We start from the raw sequence: 18,592 nt of genomic DNA, 5'->3' as shown, positions 1-18,592 counted from the left end.
CTCTCTCTCTCTCTCTCTCTCTCTCTCTCTCTCTCTCTCTCTCTCCATTTCATTTCATTTCATTTCATTTCATTTCATTTCATTTCATTTCATTTCACAGGGAAAAACAAGAATATGTTCCATTTTCATTTGCATTTATTTATCTATTTATTAGCAGATTTGTAAACTGTCTCACAGGACTTTACAAGGTGATGTACAAGTGCATAAAAGAATAATATGTTTGTACTGATATAGAATTACTGTTGGTAATATTAATCTTGTACTGAATGATTTGATCTATTTATTTATTGTTATTTATTTCCTTGTTGTGAGGAATGGTGACAAGAAATTGCACTTGAAAATTGTGGAATGGAGTGATAATTTTGGAGAAATTTGGCAGGGTGCAGGACTTCAATGCTCACCTCAGTGTAAGGAGATGGACAGGGCCAAGTGCTTCTTTTTAATCATTTCTCTCTCTGTTTTGTTCTTGTAGCCCCTCCAGCCACTTGAATTTCTTAGAAAGCCCAGTAGAAGACTTCCTCCCTTTGGACTTTCTAGTGCTGAGCAAGGAACATTGCTGCCTTCTCCTCTTCACCTTCTAATGACTCTCAGCAACAACAAAGCAAAACTGTAAAAGAAAAAGAAACAAAAGAAATCCTAGAAGTGGTACAGTCTGGGATTCTCCTACTACCACCTGGATCTTCAAGTAGTCACACATTATCCACCAGGCTTCCCAAAGATACCCATGTGTGCATGGACACATCCGCAGTCATCTACACTCGATACACATGAACAGAAGAACAAGCAAGACAGTGTTTCAAAGTAACTTTTGGTTCTTCAGATCATGAATGCGCTTTAATGGGGATTATGAAAGGCTCTGTCATTCCCCCCAGTGTGGTTACTGAAAACTGGAAGGAAGTGCCCCAAGATTGCCCCACTCCCTAATGTGAAATTATACTGCTTTGGGGCACTCAATGAACATGAATTCAGTGAACACTCAGTGGGGAAAAAAGTAGACCCATCCTTCCCTTTCTCACATGTCTTACTCATCAGACAGGACTGCCTGCATGGGGCTTTTGAATGCCCCTAGAAATACTTGACGTCTTCCATTGACAGAGATTTTTCTTTATTTGTGTAAATTTTTGCCCATTTAGATTTTTGTCTTTGCATGTTAATTGCTTCATTTTTTAAACTCCCCTTGGACAATGCTTGAAACATGCATAAAAATGTGTATACTAAACAATCAAGCATCCACTTTGCAGGATTTCTTTTGTTTGTTTCTCTTAGCTTTTCTTGCTTAGGCTTCTTTGAATTTTGCTCAAACACACATCTCCAATGATAAATCTCACTCATGTTAAACAAAATTCTTCCAGGCTTTTCTTGCACGCTACTTTTTCCCCACTTGACAGTTTCTTACAGAATTAGCCTTAGTACCTTCCCAGAGATGTGCAGCAAATAATTATAGCTGACAATTTAACACGGGGAAATTTGAAACTGAGAGAGGCACAGGTCTGGATGCACAAGGTATTGGATGATTGTGTCTATGTGTGGGTGGGAGTGGTGTTGTGTGAGCAAGCACAACCGGAGGCAGCTATTTCCCTTCAGCCCCCACATCTTTCCCTTCCATGCATCTTGTATCCCATTACGCTCTGTTGCTTTTTGCGTTAATATGCAGCATTGCATCTCTCGACAGGTATGTTCCATTTATTAGAATGTTATTTGAAAACAACTTTATTAAAGATTCACTCCGTTGATACAATGCAATGTGGCACAGAGTGGTTTGTATCCTAGAAAGCATTACAGAATTAAATAACAGGAATCAGCAGGCAGAGTACAGTATGAATTGCACAAAAAGAGCAAGGCAAAGGCACTCAGCAGAGAATAAATTAAAGTATTCTGTCATATAGCTGGAAACACAGGGAGAAACTGTGGGGCATAGTTAGGCATGAAGGAAGAGGGGGAAATTGTGGTCAATGGAAAAGACACAGAACAGACTTAGAATAAATTGCAAAGGGAAAAGCAGCTCTCGCAGCAACTTCTGCTGAAGAGCTTTTGCAGCTATATACAGGGAGGTTTTTGGTTTTTGCCTTTTCTGGCTTCAACAAGTTTAAATCTTGAATTTTTTATATAAATAATTTTGTGAATGTTGTTAAAGTCTAATCAAAAATGAACCCAAAGGAATTTTCACTCATCTTCTATGATTTCAGCAATTACCTGTATGGTCAGAACCATTTTATATCTGCCTTCCTAATAGCCTTAAAGTGTAAGAGCTTTCAAAACAAAGCAAAACTAAACAAAAAACAAGCCAGGCCAGATCAGGGAACCACAAAAACCAAAACCAAGTCAAATTAGAACACCCGTCCCTTCCAAAAGAAGAAGAAGAAGAAGAAGAAGAAACAGCTGGCAATACAAATTCAGCAGTAAAATAGTGCCACATTCAAGTGAAGGCTGTGGTTAAACACAAAAGAGGGTGAATCAAAAAATGCCAGTGTATTTTAACTTAATGTACTTTTATTTATTTATTTAAACATTTTTTATAGTTAATTTTCTCAGTGAATGAAAGGAGATGGAAAAGAGGATAGGAAGGGAAGCAAACAAATGAATAGATGAATGTAAGTGAATTCATTGCTAGATGAAATCACTTTAAATCTGTGTCACACACTGGTTTGGTTAGAGAGGTAAGGAGTAAAGCTTCATGAAAAATCTTGGTTTGGCAGAAAGCTCTAAAGCAGGACAAGAGGTGGGACTCCCTATGCAGGCATAAGATGCAGAACTATATTTTCCACTTGAAACTAGAGCCGCTGCTGCCCCCTCCACACCATGTGTTCTAGGATAACAACTTGCAACGCTCTGCTGTTCTTTGCAAGGCAACATATTGTGCAATATGTTGTGCAATTTGTGTAATTTTAGAAATAATACCATTGGAAAGCAATGCTTCCAAGGCATTCTGCTACACCAGTAACATATTTCTGAATAACCTTGGCATTCTTCATTCCTCAAGTGCTTAGATGACCAAGGTAAAGATTCACTCACCATGAGCTGTATGTCAAGGGCAATAGCCCAGGCTAGCTTCCTTTTGATTAGAGCTACCCTCTCTTTCAGGATTCGGGCCCAAATGCCACCACCATGCCCTGTGCATAATGTTACTGATGAAACAAGACATTGGCATATAATTTAAGCTCATCAATCTGATTCTTATAACCTGAGAAGGAAGGATGAATGGATAGATCTGTGTGTCAGTTGTGTGCACTGTAACATAAGATATATTGCAAATTACAATTGACTAGTCATATATACACAATATTCTAAGAAGTGATATAAGGGAGGACTTTGGCTTTGAAAAATAATGCCAGATCTACTGCTGAAGACTTAAGTAATGTAGGCAAGATGCTCTGTTTGCTACTGATGTACTGCCACCAAATGTGTTGTGTCATTTTTTGTGGTTTTGTTGTGCTTTCTGTTGATGTGAATCAGAATATGTGCCTATCACATATTCCTTCCGCCCTTCTTTTCCTATACAGTATCTTCACACATTAGTGATATAATTTTATTGGGCCTCTGAGAATTAGGATTAAGCTAACAAAACATAATCTTCAATTTGCTGAATAATATAGAAGAGATGTCGGCACTATCTGGTAATTTCAGTAGCATTTAGAGGATGGAGCAGATGTTGTACTTCCTGTACCAATAGGAATTAACTCCTTCTTGGATGCTTAGTTCTGTGTAAGAACTCCAAACATATATCACGTGCAAGCTCTGGTAGCCTGCACAATCACCCAAGTTAGACTTAGTGAAAAGGTATATAAGCAATATAAGCAGTTCACAAAAGCAAGTGACACTGCTGCTATAAAGCCAATTGAGCAAGCAGGCAGACTGAGGCAATTTGGATACCAGGAAAAGTCAACGAACGGGATTGGTGATGTTGTGATTATTCCACCAGGGATAGGAGAAAAATCAGGTACCCCAATAATATTTGGTACACAATAACATTGGGTATTATGCACCTTGAATTGTCTGGGTGCTATTCTCAGGCAGCAAAATATCTGGAATCAGCCTGAGTAAAAGCATCAGAAAGGATCAGTGCAGAAGTAGTGTTGCCTGCTTAATCATAATAGGCTGAATACGTTAGTTCTAGTGGATGGGCTGACACACAAACTTTATTGGGATAGCTGGTTTATTTTTTAGAACTGGATACTGGTTGATTGCCAGTCAAACATCTAAAATAATCACCAGTTATTAATCCCAACAAGAAAGAGCCAAGCTACTGATACATATTTCAGTTCGAAGCAGGCATCAGAACATAGTGGAAACAGGAGTGCGGCCAATGAGTAGCCATGTTCAACAGCTAGGTAATTAATCCAAGGGACCTTGGAGCAGATGCCAGGAAACAAGAATGGCAACAGAGCAGATCGATAACTAATGCTGCAAAAATTAAAATGCAGAGGCATATGAACATTATGTAAAGCCGAATTAAATATCTATATCATCAGTGCCCAGTCATAAGGGCAGTGGAACCACACAAATAGGATTGCATAACAGGATGCAATCTCAGCAGATGACCTGTTCCTTTGCAACTGACTGCCTAGGGCAGGGCATGCTAAAGTGTGACATATGGCTGTTATTTGTCTCATAATTTCCAGGTTAGTTCATACACGCAGAGCAAGCCCAATCTCTGTATAGTGGAGAGGTTAGGGTTAGGGTTGCCTTTATGGAAGGATGTTCCAAAGTAACCAACACATATCTAAGCACCATAACAATGACACATTAAACCATCAACAGTAAACCAGGATATCGTTTTCACATTTTTGTGGTTAATGTCTGTCACTTTCTCAATTATTCAATTCCCAGTCATCACTCCATGTTGGGAAGGAATGGGAATTGGAAAGTTCTCAGTTATGTCCCTTAGAATCATCTAAAAACCCAATAAGTTGTTTCTGTGAACTTCCTCTAAAATTGGGCATGAGGGCATCTCAGTTATTTAGCATTTACTCTTTCTCAGTTGGATCATTCCTCTCTTTTCCCATCTCATTTTCTGTTGCTGTACTAAAACTGTATACAACCATTGAGAACCCATGGGTGGGAAATAAATGAAGATGTCCAGAATGCGGTATAACTATCCCATGATATATGCAGCTATATCTTCTTTGGATTAATGCCAATAATGCATTGCCTGAGACTATAACCATTGTATTGATATGAGTCTACAGAGTAAGTCTGGTTATGTGCTTTATAGCCGAATCAGGCTTAAATATTGTACACATGATCAGAAATTTAGTCAATCCATTCATAGTTGTATTTCAGTTGCTTGTCTAGGATTTGTACATATTTGTTGTTCAAGTTTCTTTGTCAGTGCATCATTTTCCAATTATCTAGACCTAAAATGCTTATTTCCAAAACATGGAAGTAAAGCTTTTTAGAATTCATTGGCAAAACTCACTTCCACCAACACACATGCACATGCTCACAGCCTCCTACTTCACCATGGGACCTCTCAACTACTCAGGATGAATTCTTGGAATTACAATGTAGCAAAGACAGACAGACAGACACGCCACTAACAGCATAAAGATGGAGGTAGTAGTAGGGAAGCTTTTAAAAAATATCAAGCATAAGTGCCCTGTTTCCAGAGGAATTATTCTCTGCTTAGGGATGGCTGAGTTGATGCATTCCGATGAAAAAATGTGAAGTGACTCAGAGCACTGGCCCAAGTTCATCATGGAATAAATTATTGTAAGGGTTCTATTTTTATTTTGCATGCATGTACAGATATGTAAAATGAATACTTTTTAGTGGTAACCCAGATCTGATTTGGAACAAGAAGATATATTATGCAGTAGCAGAGCCCTGTTCTTCTTGGACATCTACTGTTAATGGCTATTTCATGTATGAGACTGAAAACAATCCAATATCTAATACACTCAGTGGGACTTAATTATGAGAAGACAAGTAAAATATTGCACTGTCAACCTTGCTCAGCAGGGTTAGGGATACCATTCCTGCAAACAGACATGAGATAAGGTGGTGAGGGAGAGAATCAGCTAAGAGGGTTTGCCCCCAGCTGGGCAACACAGTCCAACTGAACCTCCCACTTGTGCAACAGCAGTTTCCTAAGGCGCACATGCTGGGAACAGCAAGTGATTCAGCTGAGATGCCCTGTGCAGCTGCTCCCCCTGCCTTTTTGTCTGCTTGTGGAGCAGGAGAAGGAGGCAAGGGGGTCTTATCAGCTCCCTTGTTCTGTCTGCTACAATCTCTGCAGGAACTGCTTGGCAATGGCAGCAAGGCAAACTTGACTTGTGATGGGCACTATCAAAGAGAGGAGTTTCATTATTTCCCATGGTCTTCTGGGATATCGCTAGAGAACACAGAGAAAAGGAAACAGCAGGAAGAATGAGTTACCACCCTAAGCCTGATCAGGTACATTGAGGTCAGGTACACTGAGGTAAAAAACTCAAAAAGTATACAGTAGATGTGTGGCTACTTGGTATGACCTGGAGACTCAACCAGTGTCTCTGTTTTATTCAAGTCATTAACCAAGTGAAATTTTACTGTTATTGGTCCATCTTTCTCAATCGGTTCTACAGTTCTAAAGAATCAATTGCTTCCTCTAGGACTCTGGACAGCCCAAAAGTCAATCAGTCAGTCAGTCAGTCAGTCAGTCAGTCAGTCAGTCAGTCACTCTGCCTGCCTGCCTGCCTGCCTGCCTGCCTTCCTTCTCTTTGGCTTGTATCTCTTAAAATTAGTTTTTCCCCTCTTCAACTGAACCAATCAAGAAAGTATTTCTAATTCATTTATTCTCTCTTTCTCTGACGTTCCAATGAACATAATAATTTACTGAATTCTGTATTCAAACTAAGCACTTCCCTCTTTAACTATTAACATTTCAGTTGAAATGGACTAATACGTGTGTGCAGGCACACACTCACATGCAAATATGAGGTAAGGAGAGAAGGGAGGAAGAGAGAAAGATAAGCCCATAATATTATAAAACCAGAGTAAACAAAACATGAAGACAGCTTTCTCCTTTCATATGCACTAAGAATAAAATCTAGATTTAGAGGAGTTTTAAAATACCTTGAAGCAAACAACCCACTGGAAGCTGCATTTACCTGAAAATCCTCTTTCCTACTTTCATTTCTTTCCAAAAGTCTACTGTCAAACTTAGACAGCTAACCTACATTTGGCATTCCACTATTCTGCATATGAAGAAAAAAATATATTCAGAACGGCACTTATGCAATTACAGGAGGACTGAACAGTTTCTTCTTCACACAGAAGCAGAATTAATAGGAAGTAATTTGAATGTTATTACTCCTAGGAATGCTTGAAGAATTTGATCTTTTTGAATTGCATTATGAACTGACCCAGTCCACACCTATCCAAACTAACATGCAGAACTTATTCACCAGCCTTTGCATCTTCCTAAAATTCTGATAGAGATGTCAGATAAAAACACTATTAAAATATGTTTTAAATGCATATATTTAAGAAAAGATAATCAAAGACGAATTTTAAAAAATATGTCAAAATCTTTATCATGAGATAAAACTGATTTAAAATATTTAATTGCATTTTAAAACATGATTTTTGTGAATTTTAATTCAAGAATCTCCTTCATGGATCACTGCCTTGTTGTGGCGAAGGAGCTTGCATAGCTCAATGAAGCTATGAGCTATGCCGTGCAGGGCCACCCAAGACAGACAGGTCAAAGCAGAGAGCTCTGACAAAACGTGATCCACTGGAGAAGGAAATGGCAACCCACTCCAGTATCTTTGACATGAAAACTCCATGGACAGTACCAGAAGGCAAAAAGATATGACGCCGGAAGATGAGACCCTCAGGTCGGAAGGTGTCCAATATGCTACTGGGAAAGAGCAGAGGGCTAGTACTAGTAGCACCAGAAAGAATGAAGTGACTGGGTCAACGCCGAAAGGACACTCAGTTGCAGATGTATCTGGTGGTGAAAGGAAAGTCTGATACTGCAAAGATCTATACTCCATAAGAACCTGGAATGTAAGATCCATGAATCAAGGCAAGCTGGACGTGGTCAAACAAGCGATGACAAAACTGAACACCGACTTCTTAGGAATCAGTGAACTAAAATGGACAGGAATGGGTAAATTTAATTCAGATGACCATCAGGTATACTACTGTGGGCAAGAATCTCTCAGAAGAAATGGAGTAGCCTTCATAGTCAATAAAAGAGTAGCAAAAGCAGTGCTGGGATACAATCTCCAAAATGACAGAATGATCTCAGTTCAAATCCAAGGCTAACCATTCAACATCACAATAGTCCAAGTCTATGCCCCAACCACTGGTGCTGAAGAAGCTGAAGTTGACCGGTTCTATGAAGGCCTACAACACCTTCCAGAATTAACACCAAAAAATGATGTCCTTATCATCATGGGGGATTGGAATGCTAAAGTAGGAAGCCAAAAGATAACCAGAATAACAGGCAAGTTTGGCCTTGGAGTACAAAATGAAGCAGGGCACAGGCTGGTAGATTTTTTTTCAAGAGAATACGATGGTCATAGCAAACATTCTTTTCCAGCAACCCAAGAGACGACTCTACACATGGACATCACCAGACAGTCAACACAGAAATCAGATTGACTATGTGCTCTGCAGCCAAAGATGGAGAAGTTCTATACAGTCAGTAAAAACTAGACCAGGAGCTGGCTGTGGCTTAGATCATGAGCTTCTGGTTGCAAAATTTAGGCTTAAATTGAAGAAAGTAGGGAAAAGCACTAGGCCACTCAGGTATGACCTAAATCATATCCCTGAGGAATATACAGTAGAGGTGACAAATAGATTTAAGGAATTAGATCTAATAGACAGAGTGCCTGAAGAACTATGGACGGAGGTCCACAACATTGTACAAGAGGCAGCAACTAAAACCATCCCAAAGAAAAAGAAATGCAAGAAAGCAAAATGGCTGTCTGAGGAAGTTTTACAAATAGCTGAGGAAAGAAGGGAAGTGAAAGGCAAGGAAGAAAAAGAAAGATACACCCAATTGAATGCAGAATTCCAGAGAATAGCTAAAAGAGATAAGGATGCCTTCTTAAACGAACAGTGCAAAGAAATAGAAGAAAACAATAGAATAGGGAGGACCAGAGATCTCTTCAAGAAAATTGGAGATATGAAGGGAACATTTCATGCAAAGATGGGCATGATAAAGGACCAAAATGGCAGGGACCTAATAGAGGCAGAAGAGATTAAGAAGAGATGGCAAGATTACACAGAGGAACTATACAAGAAAGAGCTTAACATCTCTGATAACCACGATGGGGTGGTCACTGACCTCGAGCCAGACATCCTGGAATGTGAAGTCAAATGGGCCTTAGGAAGTTTGAGCAACAACAAAGCCAGTGGAGGTGACACTATTCCAGCTGAGCTATTCAAAATCTTAAAAGACGATGCAGTAAAAGTGCTACACTCAATATGCCAGCAAATTTGGAAAACTCAACAGTGGCCACAGGATTGGAAAAGGTCAGTTTACATTCCGATCCCAAAGAAGGGCAATGCCAAAGAATGTTCAAGCTACTACACCATTGCACTCATCCAACATGCTAGCAAAGTGATGCTCAAAATCCTACAAGCTAGGCTCCAGCAGTATGTGGACCGAGAACTACCAGAAGTACAGCAGGATTTCGAAGAGGGAGAGGAACTAGAGATCAAATAGCCAACATATGCTGGATCCTGGAGAAAGCTAGGGAGTTCCAGAGAAACATCTACTTCTGCTTCATTGACTATGCTAAAGCCTTTGATTGTGTGGATCACAACAAATTGTGCCAAGTTCTTAAAGAGGTGGGAGTACCAGACCATCTTATTTGTCTCTTGAGAAACCTATATGCAGGTCAAGAAGCAACAATGAGAACTGGACACGGAACCACTGATTGGTTCAAAATTGAGAAAGGATTTCGGCAAGGCTGTATACTGTCACCCTGCCTATTTAACTTATATGCAGAACACATCATGAGAAAGGCGGGGCTAGATGAATCACCAGTTGGAATTATGATTGCTGGGAGAAATATCAACAACCTCAGATATGCAGATGATACCACTCTAAAGGCAGAAAGTGAAGAGAAACTAAAGAGCCTCCAGGTGAAGGAAGAGAGTGCAAAAGCTGGCTTGAAACTCAACATTAAGAAAACTAAGATCATGGCATCCGGTCCTCTCACTTCCTGGCAAATAGATGGGGAAGAAATGAAGGTGGTGACAGATTTTATTTTCCTGGGCTCTAAGATCACCGCAGACGGGGAATGCAGCCAAGAAATTAAAAGATGCTTGCTCCTGGGGAGGAAAGCTATGGCAAACCTAGACAGCATACTAAAAAGCAAAGACATCACCCTGCCAACAAAAGTGCGTATAGTCAAGGCTATGGTTTTCCCAGTTGCAATGTATGGTTATGAAAGCTGGACCATAAGGAAGGCTGAGTGCCGAAGGATTGAGGCCTTTGAATTGTGGTGCTGGAGGAGACTCCTGTGAGTCCCTTGGACCACAGGGCGATCAAACTGGTCAGTCCTAGTGGAGATCAACCCTGACTGCTCTTTAGAAGGCCAGATAGTGAAGATAAAACTCTAATACTTTGGCCACCTAATGAGAAGGAAGGACTCCCTGGAGAAGACTCCTAATGCTGGGAACAATAGATGGCAAAAGAAGGGGACGGCAGAGAATGAGGTGGGTAGATGGAGTCACTGAAGCAGTTGGTATGAGCTTAAGTGGACTCCAGGGGATGGTGGAGGACAGGAAAGCCTGGAGGAATGTGGTCCATGGAGTCACGATGGGTCAGACACAACTTCGCGACTAACAACAACAACAACAATTGAAGAATAAATACAGGATCAACTATGTTTAAATAGTAGGGCATGATATGAAGTGATATCATATACCTAATTGTGTCTCTCAGTCTATATTCCCTTCTGGATGGTCATTCCATAGCATATATAGAACTAGGAAGTATTTCCTATAGCAAATGCCTTTCCTGCTCTAGAGCAGAGGAGCCTCCATATATGATAGTCCCACCCATTTAATTACATGCAGATGAATAAGCACCCCCCCCCCCCCGTTTGCGCCTCTCAAAAGGAGCAGGGTTGTAGCCTGGAGGTACTCCTTGATCCATCTTTGTCCCTTGGGTTTGGGTGGGATCAATGGCTTGGAATGCCTTCTACCACCTTTAGCTGGTGGTCTAGCTGTGGTTCCTACCTGGACAGATGAGATGTTGTCTATGAAACATTTAGCTTTCCAGTCTCTCACACAACTTTTGACTGGTAGATAAAGTCCATCTTTCACTTACTCTTCTTCCAAGAACCCTCAAACCTTATCAAAACTAAGCAAAACACCTGAATATGGAGAGATTTTCTTCAAAGCTACTGTACTCCAGCTGTCCATTAAATACTGTCCCATAAAAAACTAAGACCTAATTGAGCCAGGTTGCAAGCATACATTAAAGGAAGTACTATCTATATTTTATGCAAGCCTACAGCTCCTTTTCTGAATTTTGCTACCTTCCTGAGTTTGTTTCTTCCATGTAGCAGTTTAGAATTTTGTTTAAAGCTGACTATAAATACTTTCTGAAAAGCCCTTGGTGAGCAATATACAATCACCGAAGCTGAGCAAAGTGTCAAGTACTGAATTGTGTTCACAACCATGCCTCCCACTGCCACAAAGGCCAACATAGCTGACACACCAAGTAATTCACCTTCTGTATTATGAGTCAAACTGTTACTTTGTTCTTACTTGAAGTAAGGAAAAGTATGCACAGGGTTAAGCAATGGATGGAATTTATTTTCTGAGAAATGCTGAAATGTTATGTCATTTGAGACCAGAAGAAGTTGCTCCTTTGTGGCATTAAAAAGCAAAGCAACCTTGAAGCTCATTTAGGTAGATGTTACACTCTTCTGGAATCTGTCTACAGCCTATGATCAAATAGTAGAGTACACAAATACTAATTTTCTTCCACTACAGTAATACAAAGCAAGCTCATGATACAACTTCACAATGGGAATGTAGAAGAACAAAGTTGAATCTGGGATTTACTTTTATGTTAGATCTTTCAAAGAACTGCGACTAACCTAGGCAGAACTCTGATTACTATGTTCTCTGTTGTTCCCTCAAACACTTCTGAAGCTCTGGCAGGTGGTTGTATTTATCTTAGGTCTCTGCTATTCTCTTTCTTCCTTTTGACCCTCAAACATTACTGAACCCACTACAGTCAGCACCTGAAATAGCACTCAACTTGCCAGCTAGTATCACTCTCTTGCAGCCCTGCTGGTTTTGACATACCCAGATGGTTTGGCACATGCCTGCACATAAAGGTAATTACAAGCATCCAGCAAGCTTGGCTTCTCAGAGAACAGCCAGACTTTTATTCAGAATCAAATGTTCTGTCTAGGACTCCATGGCCACTCTGCAAATGTTTTGAAAACGCTATAAAGAAGTTGCTGGTATTCATGGTTAACAAAGACCATCTATACCCCTTCCTCCTCTTTGCTTCTGCTAAGTTTCTTTTGATACTTCCTCTGCCCACTTCTGTTTATCATAATTTCCAGAAATCTTATAATGCACCTTAGCTTCATAAGAAGCAATAGCTTCAACAGCAATGAAGGGCCCTGCAGTTACACAAAATAAAATAAAAAACAAGGCTGTCAGGCACTTAACAAGCATAGAATTGGTGATTCACAGCCTGATTCCAAGTTGACAGATGTTCACATCATAAGTATCACCATCCAAATTGTTATTTAACTGGTGTCCTTGTTAGGACATTCAGCAGTTTTACCCAGGAGTGAACAGGGGTTGAGATTTGAGCTAAAGCTTATTGGCAGGGAAAATAGTTTGCAAAAGTTGCCTTCAAGATTGCCCTCACGTTGTCTCTCATTATCCGCCCCATTCTCTCTCTCTCTCTCTCTCTCTCTCTCTCTGTGTGTGTGTGTGTGTGTGTGGGAAAGAGAGAGGGAGAGAGAGAGAGATTGATTGAGATTGTATTTAACACATGCAAGGTCCATTTTCAATAGTACTAAAGAGCCAGAATGCACTATACTTTGGAGTATGGAGTTCTCTAAAAGTACCACATATGTATATAACTTAAGCCTAAACCCCTTTCTTCCATGAATAAAGGCCTTTGTGTTCACTTGCCCCACTTCTAACTGGCATGCATTAAGCAAAGGAGATATGTGTTTACAACTGCTGCACGCATATATGTTCTCTACCAATGACTGAAATACCTGATCACACCAGGATATCTGACTGCATACACTGCCTTATACATGAACAGCCTGTGTTTCCTGCTTGCCTTCCAGGGAAGGCACAGGGGACAAGGAGAACCTATTTACAGAGGTTATGCCAGCCTGTGCGATCCCACTCCTCCTTCACTTGTCCAGTCTATGCATGACACGAATGTGAGAATAGACTTTACGTTTCCACCAGTTCACAGACCCAGGCCTCTGCAACAGTGGTGGATCTTAAGGAATGACCAGAGATCATTTTCAAAATTTTGGGCCAAAGTTGGCAATACCACAACAGAATGTGTAAAGCCCAATAAACAGCTAGTTTCCTTCCATTGCTGTAACCCCAGACTCTTGAATACACAAATGTCACTTCTGCTTTCCCTTTTGCAATCCCAGACTTTTGCATTCAACAGAACACAGAAACATACAGTTTGTCAAATCTCACTTTTCCACCTTTACTTCCATTCATCCTTTCCAACTCCAGTCACGTCCACTCTGCTATCACCCTCTACTACTAACAGTTTCATGTTCAATCCAGCCAGCATCTCCCCAGCATAGCCTACCACCATTTCTGCTTACAGTCCAGCATCCCTCACCTTTACAATGCCTCATTAGACTTCAATGCTGACCTGGACATTTAAACTCTAAGTACTCTTTGCCTCATTAGACCACATGTAGCCTAGATCAGCAGAAGCTCTTCATCCATTAGATTGGAGAAACATTTGTACTTTGTTCAACTTGCTTGAAGCACAGTCTCAAAGATGGCATGCATTACTGGGTTTGGGCTCACAAACAGAGTTTCCTCAGTGTTGAAATATAACCTTTGGCTCTTTTTAGTTTTATGACTCAATGATCCTAATGTGTTCTGAAACAGAGGTAATTCTAAACAGAATTTGCTTTCTGCTAAAAAGCTTTAAAAGGTGTTGGCTATGATTCTCAAATAATCTATTCATGAAGCATAACAAACACTTTCTACTGATTTTCAGGATTTCCTTAATTGAACTATCAGTTGTTTGTTCCAGCTAATTGAGTTTCTTTCCAGTAATTACTCTCTGGAGTTCTTTATGACATAATGCACATCCTGTACACACTGTGAATTGTTCTGTAGGCTTGACTGTTGCCTGTAACTTTTTCAACCACAGTTAACTGGTATTGAATCTTCACCCAACTGTACTCTGATGGGATGATTACTTGTTGTTTATTATTTATTTGCATTTATATCCTACTATTTTTCTTGCAAGGAACTCAAGGAACATAATCCTCTTGGTCTGAATTTTATCCTCCCAAAAATCTTTTGGAGTAGGCTAGTCTGCATCAGTGACTGGCCCAAAGCCAGCGTACTTCATGACTGAGTGGGGACTAGAACCAGGATCTTTCAAGTCTCAGCCCAACATTTTAGCCACTATGCCAGACAAGCTTCACTGTAGTGTATCCTACAGGAAACTTCATCTGTGAGGATCATCTGCTTCCCGAGTGACAGTCAGGGCCTGCAGATTGCAATCCAAATGCAGTTGACAAGTGCTGTTAATCCTCTTTAAAGTTATGTGGGTATTTAGGCCCAATGCATTCATAATATACTTCAAAACAGATTTGGCTGTACTATCCAGTATCATCTTTTAACGGATTGTATGGAGGGAAAAGAGGAGTGGGAAAACAGGATTTATGTACTTTGCTTACTATTGCTAAAGCTATTCATATTTTAGAAACAAGAAAATGGATGCTAATAAGCTTTAACATTTGGGGCTATTAAATCATTGTCTTTGTTGCTACTGCTGCTGGTGGTGGTGGTGGTGCTGCTGCTGCTGCTGTTGTCTTTGTGTACTGTCAAGTCATCTTCAACTTATGGCAAGCGTATGAATGAAAGTCCTCCAAAATGTCCTGTCCATGACACCTGCATTCAGCTCTTCCAAGTTCAAGGCTGTGGCTTCCTTTATGGATTCGATCCATCTGATATAAGATTTCCCTTTTGTCTTCTGCCTTCAACTTTCCCTAGCATTATTGTCACTCCGTTGAGTCTTGCCTTCTCATGTTGTGTCTGAAGTATGACAGGTTCAGTTTTGTCATTTCTGCTTCCAGGGAAAACTCTGGATTGATTTTATCTAGGACCCACTTCTTTGATTTTCAGTCTGTCCAGGGCATTCTCAAAGCTCTCTTCTAGCACCATATTTTGATAGCATCCATTTTCTTCCTATCAGCTTTCTTCACTGTGCAGCTTTCACACCCATATGTTGTGTTGGGGAATACAATAGTTCGGATGATCTTGACACTTGATGATCTTTTATAATTCCTTCATTGCTGCCATTCCAAGTCTCAGTCTTCTTCAACTTTCTTGGCTGCAGTGCCCCTTTGAATTTGAAGACTGAGCCAAGGGATGTGAAATCTTTCATGAGTTTGATTTTTTCATTATTAACATTTAAGTTCTGCGATTCTTCTGAGGACATGTTTTTTATTTTCATTTTTTTTTCTTGCAGTCCTGCTTTGTTATTCTTTTCCTATTGTACAAATTTAATCAGTCAATTAATCAACTAAAAGGTGAAGAAAGGGTAACAGGGTCAAATAGCAGACTCTGCTTAAATTTACCCAAATTTACTGCGCTACTTATCAATTTTATATGAAGAGTTTCAATTTTAGCCACAGTTCTGCTCTTCCTTCTCACCATCACTTTCTTGGGATCAGAACAATAGGCATGTACACAAACAGCCTGCAATGAAACAACTCTAGAAGCTCATCTTGGTGGACCCAAGCTGGGGCATAGGCCCTCAGCACATGCTATGACAGACTTTGTACGTTGCTTAATCTCAGTAGTGCTGTGGTCAAACTGAACAGCTATGGATTTGAGTGTTTCATTATGGCTAACATGGATGTCCAATCTCCAGAGTAACACTGTCAATCCAGATGGTCCAAGGGTTTTCCATGACCTTGAATGGCTATAAAAGCTTGGGCTTTGTCTGGTGAAAGAGCATGAATGAGTTGTTTCCAATCAGCTCGAGGGATCCATGAATGAAGTGCTGAATGAACGGATTTGCTAATTTAATTTCTACCTGGTGTTAGCTTGATTTTGACTCAGAAGCTGCCCTGAATACATAGGTGTTGATCTTTAAAGCTTTAAATAGCTTGGGACTAGAGTACCCAAAATATGTACCAGCAAAATCCTGGTCATTTTCAGAGTCCCCTTTCCAGGTACTCCTGCCGAATGAACTTAGGTAAATGTGTAGAAAAAACGGAGCCTTCTTCGTGGTGATTCCCTGCCCCCCCCCTCGGAGATTTGTGTGACGTATGCATGAGTCTTTTCAGTGTTGGCTGAAAACATTCTTTTTTCACCCAGGCATTTTTAATTTCACATGATAAACTGGCCTGTGGCAAGTGGAATTGCTACTTTTATATATTTTATATTGTACTTCCTGAGCTGATCATTTTGTTTTATTATCTAGCCTTTTTCTTTTTATTCTTTTTCTATCATGCAATCTGCCCAGATAATCTCTTATTGTTGAGTGGACAAATTGTAAAATCAAATGAATTGATTTGTTGACTATTATCCCTAGCTCTTATTTTTCGTCATTAATTTTCTGTGAAGAATGGTTCTAAGGATGCATGCATTTTACTGTTTTTTTTCAATCTAGTCAGTGACTAATGCAAGGCAGAGAGACAGGCAAACTTACTATAATGAAAGCTGGACACTGAGCAAAATGGCCCAGATAAGAATAACTGCCGAAACCCCAAAATTATGATTTGGTGGCTTTAAGCAAGCCACTTTACCCAAACCTGTACTATGAGGAGGACAAGGGACCAGTAGTTAAAGTTGAACGCAACAACAATAGTGCCATAATGTTAAAGGTTTTTGAAAAATTGACTAAAGTAGGGTCGAGCTGAATGTTCCTCAACTGTTCTCATCCATGTTGGCAAAAAAATAATTGCTGTATGAAAATTTCAGTTGTGACAAAATATTCAGAGAAATTTTCATCAGTAGGGTTTGTGTTTATCATTTTTATTTTCTTAGGAGATTGCCAAAAGTATCCTGCCTTGCATTGTACAGTATCAGAAAGCCCCTGAAGCATAGCCTGACTGATGGTTCTGAATGACTCTAAGACAGCTAGCAAAACCAAGATGATCACAATCCATTGACTAACTCTTGGAATAGGTAACTCAACAAAGCTGCTTCAGCCCCAAATGGGACTAAAGCCAGATTGGAAAGATATCAGATAATTAGTTTCTTTGAGAAAGCAACAACCCATTCAAACCCTTTACAAAATAGCCAACTTATAGCCTCCCTCCTTAAGCTCCATAGTATGTAACCTGGTTGTTTTCTCTGAGGAGAACATTCCAAAGCAATGGTATCACAATTACTTCCCCATTAAGTGACCAGGACTATAGCTTGGCTGGTAGTATAGTATAGTATAGTTGAGTATAGTTAAGTATAATATAGTATTTATTATTTCAATTTATGAGTCACTACATTAGCCCACAGTTGGACTCTCTGTACACTGCTGACATGGTTCCATTCCATCACCCATTCACCTTCCACATGATTCATAAATGCAGATGACAATAAAATAGCCTGAAAACCTGACTAAAGAAATCAACTTCATATCACTTTTCTTTGGCGGTTAGAATTAAGAGTATTGCTCTGTAATAAATCTGGGAAAATTTACAGACTTATCAATTTTGTACATAATGTAGCTGAGACAAAAAAGTTGTGAAATTCTGCATGTCCTGAACATGAAGTATAGATCTCGGGTACAGATCCTACCTATGTGGATGGAAATAAATCATCTGACACCTCTGCCTCTGTAATATCTTGCTCAGCATTGTTTCCAAAGGGCATATTGGGGCAGGGGGGAAGCCTTCTTGCTAGATGATCCTTTGGATAACCCCCTATTTTTCAAGGGACAAATTATGGGGAAGGGAAGAGGAGGGGTAAGAGACTTTTGTCTTGAGAGTGGAATGTAATAATATGTTGTGCTACTTTTAAGTAACAGGTTGAGGAAGAATAACATTCTCTGAATGGGGGAAAGTGTCTATATTTTAATTACCGTATTTTTCGCTCTATAAGACGTACTTTTTTCCCCCTCAAAAGTAAGGGGAAATGTCTGTGCGTCTTATAGAGCGAATGTGTGTGTGCAGTAAGTCTGTCAGATGTGCAGCATGGTGTGCCCGACGCCCAGGACATGCAATACCACCGCCGGAACGCTGCCGGCCCGCCTGCACCACCTGGCACCACCTGGCCAGCACGCACTCGGTGTGCCCTGCTCCGCCCCCCACCTCCAGCATACGTGAGAGCTGTGCCACTCCAGGGGAGGGGTGCGGAGGAGCAGGAGCCATGGGCTTTAACCCGCCGGCCACCACGGAGAGACGGACTGGGACGGACCGCCCATCCCCACCGCCCACCGTCC

Source organism: Varanus komodoensis, unplaced genomic scaffold (genome assembly GCF_004798865.1).
Source record: "Varanus komodoensis strain SLA01 unplaced genomic scaffold, ASM479886v1 scaffold1, whole genome shotgun sequence".
Lineage (NCBI taxonomy): Eukaryota > Metazoa > Chordata > Lepidosauria > Squamata > Varanidae > Varanus > Varanus komodoensis.
Note: the sequence above shows the minus strand (reverse complement) of the source record.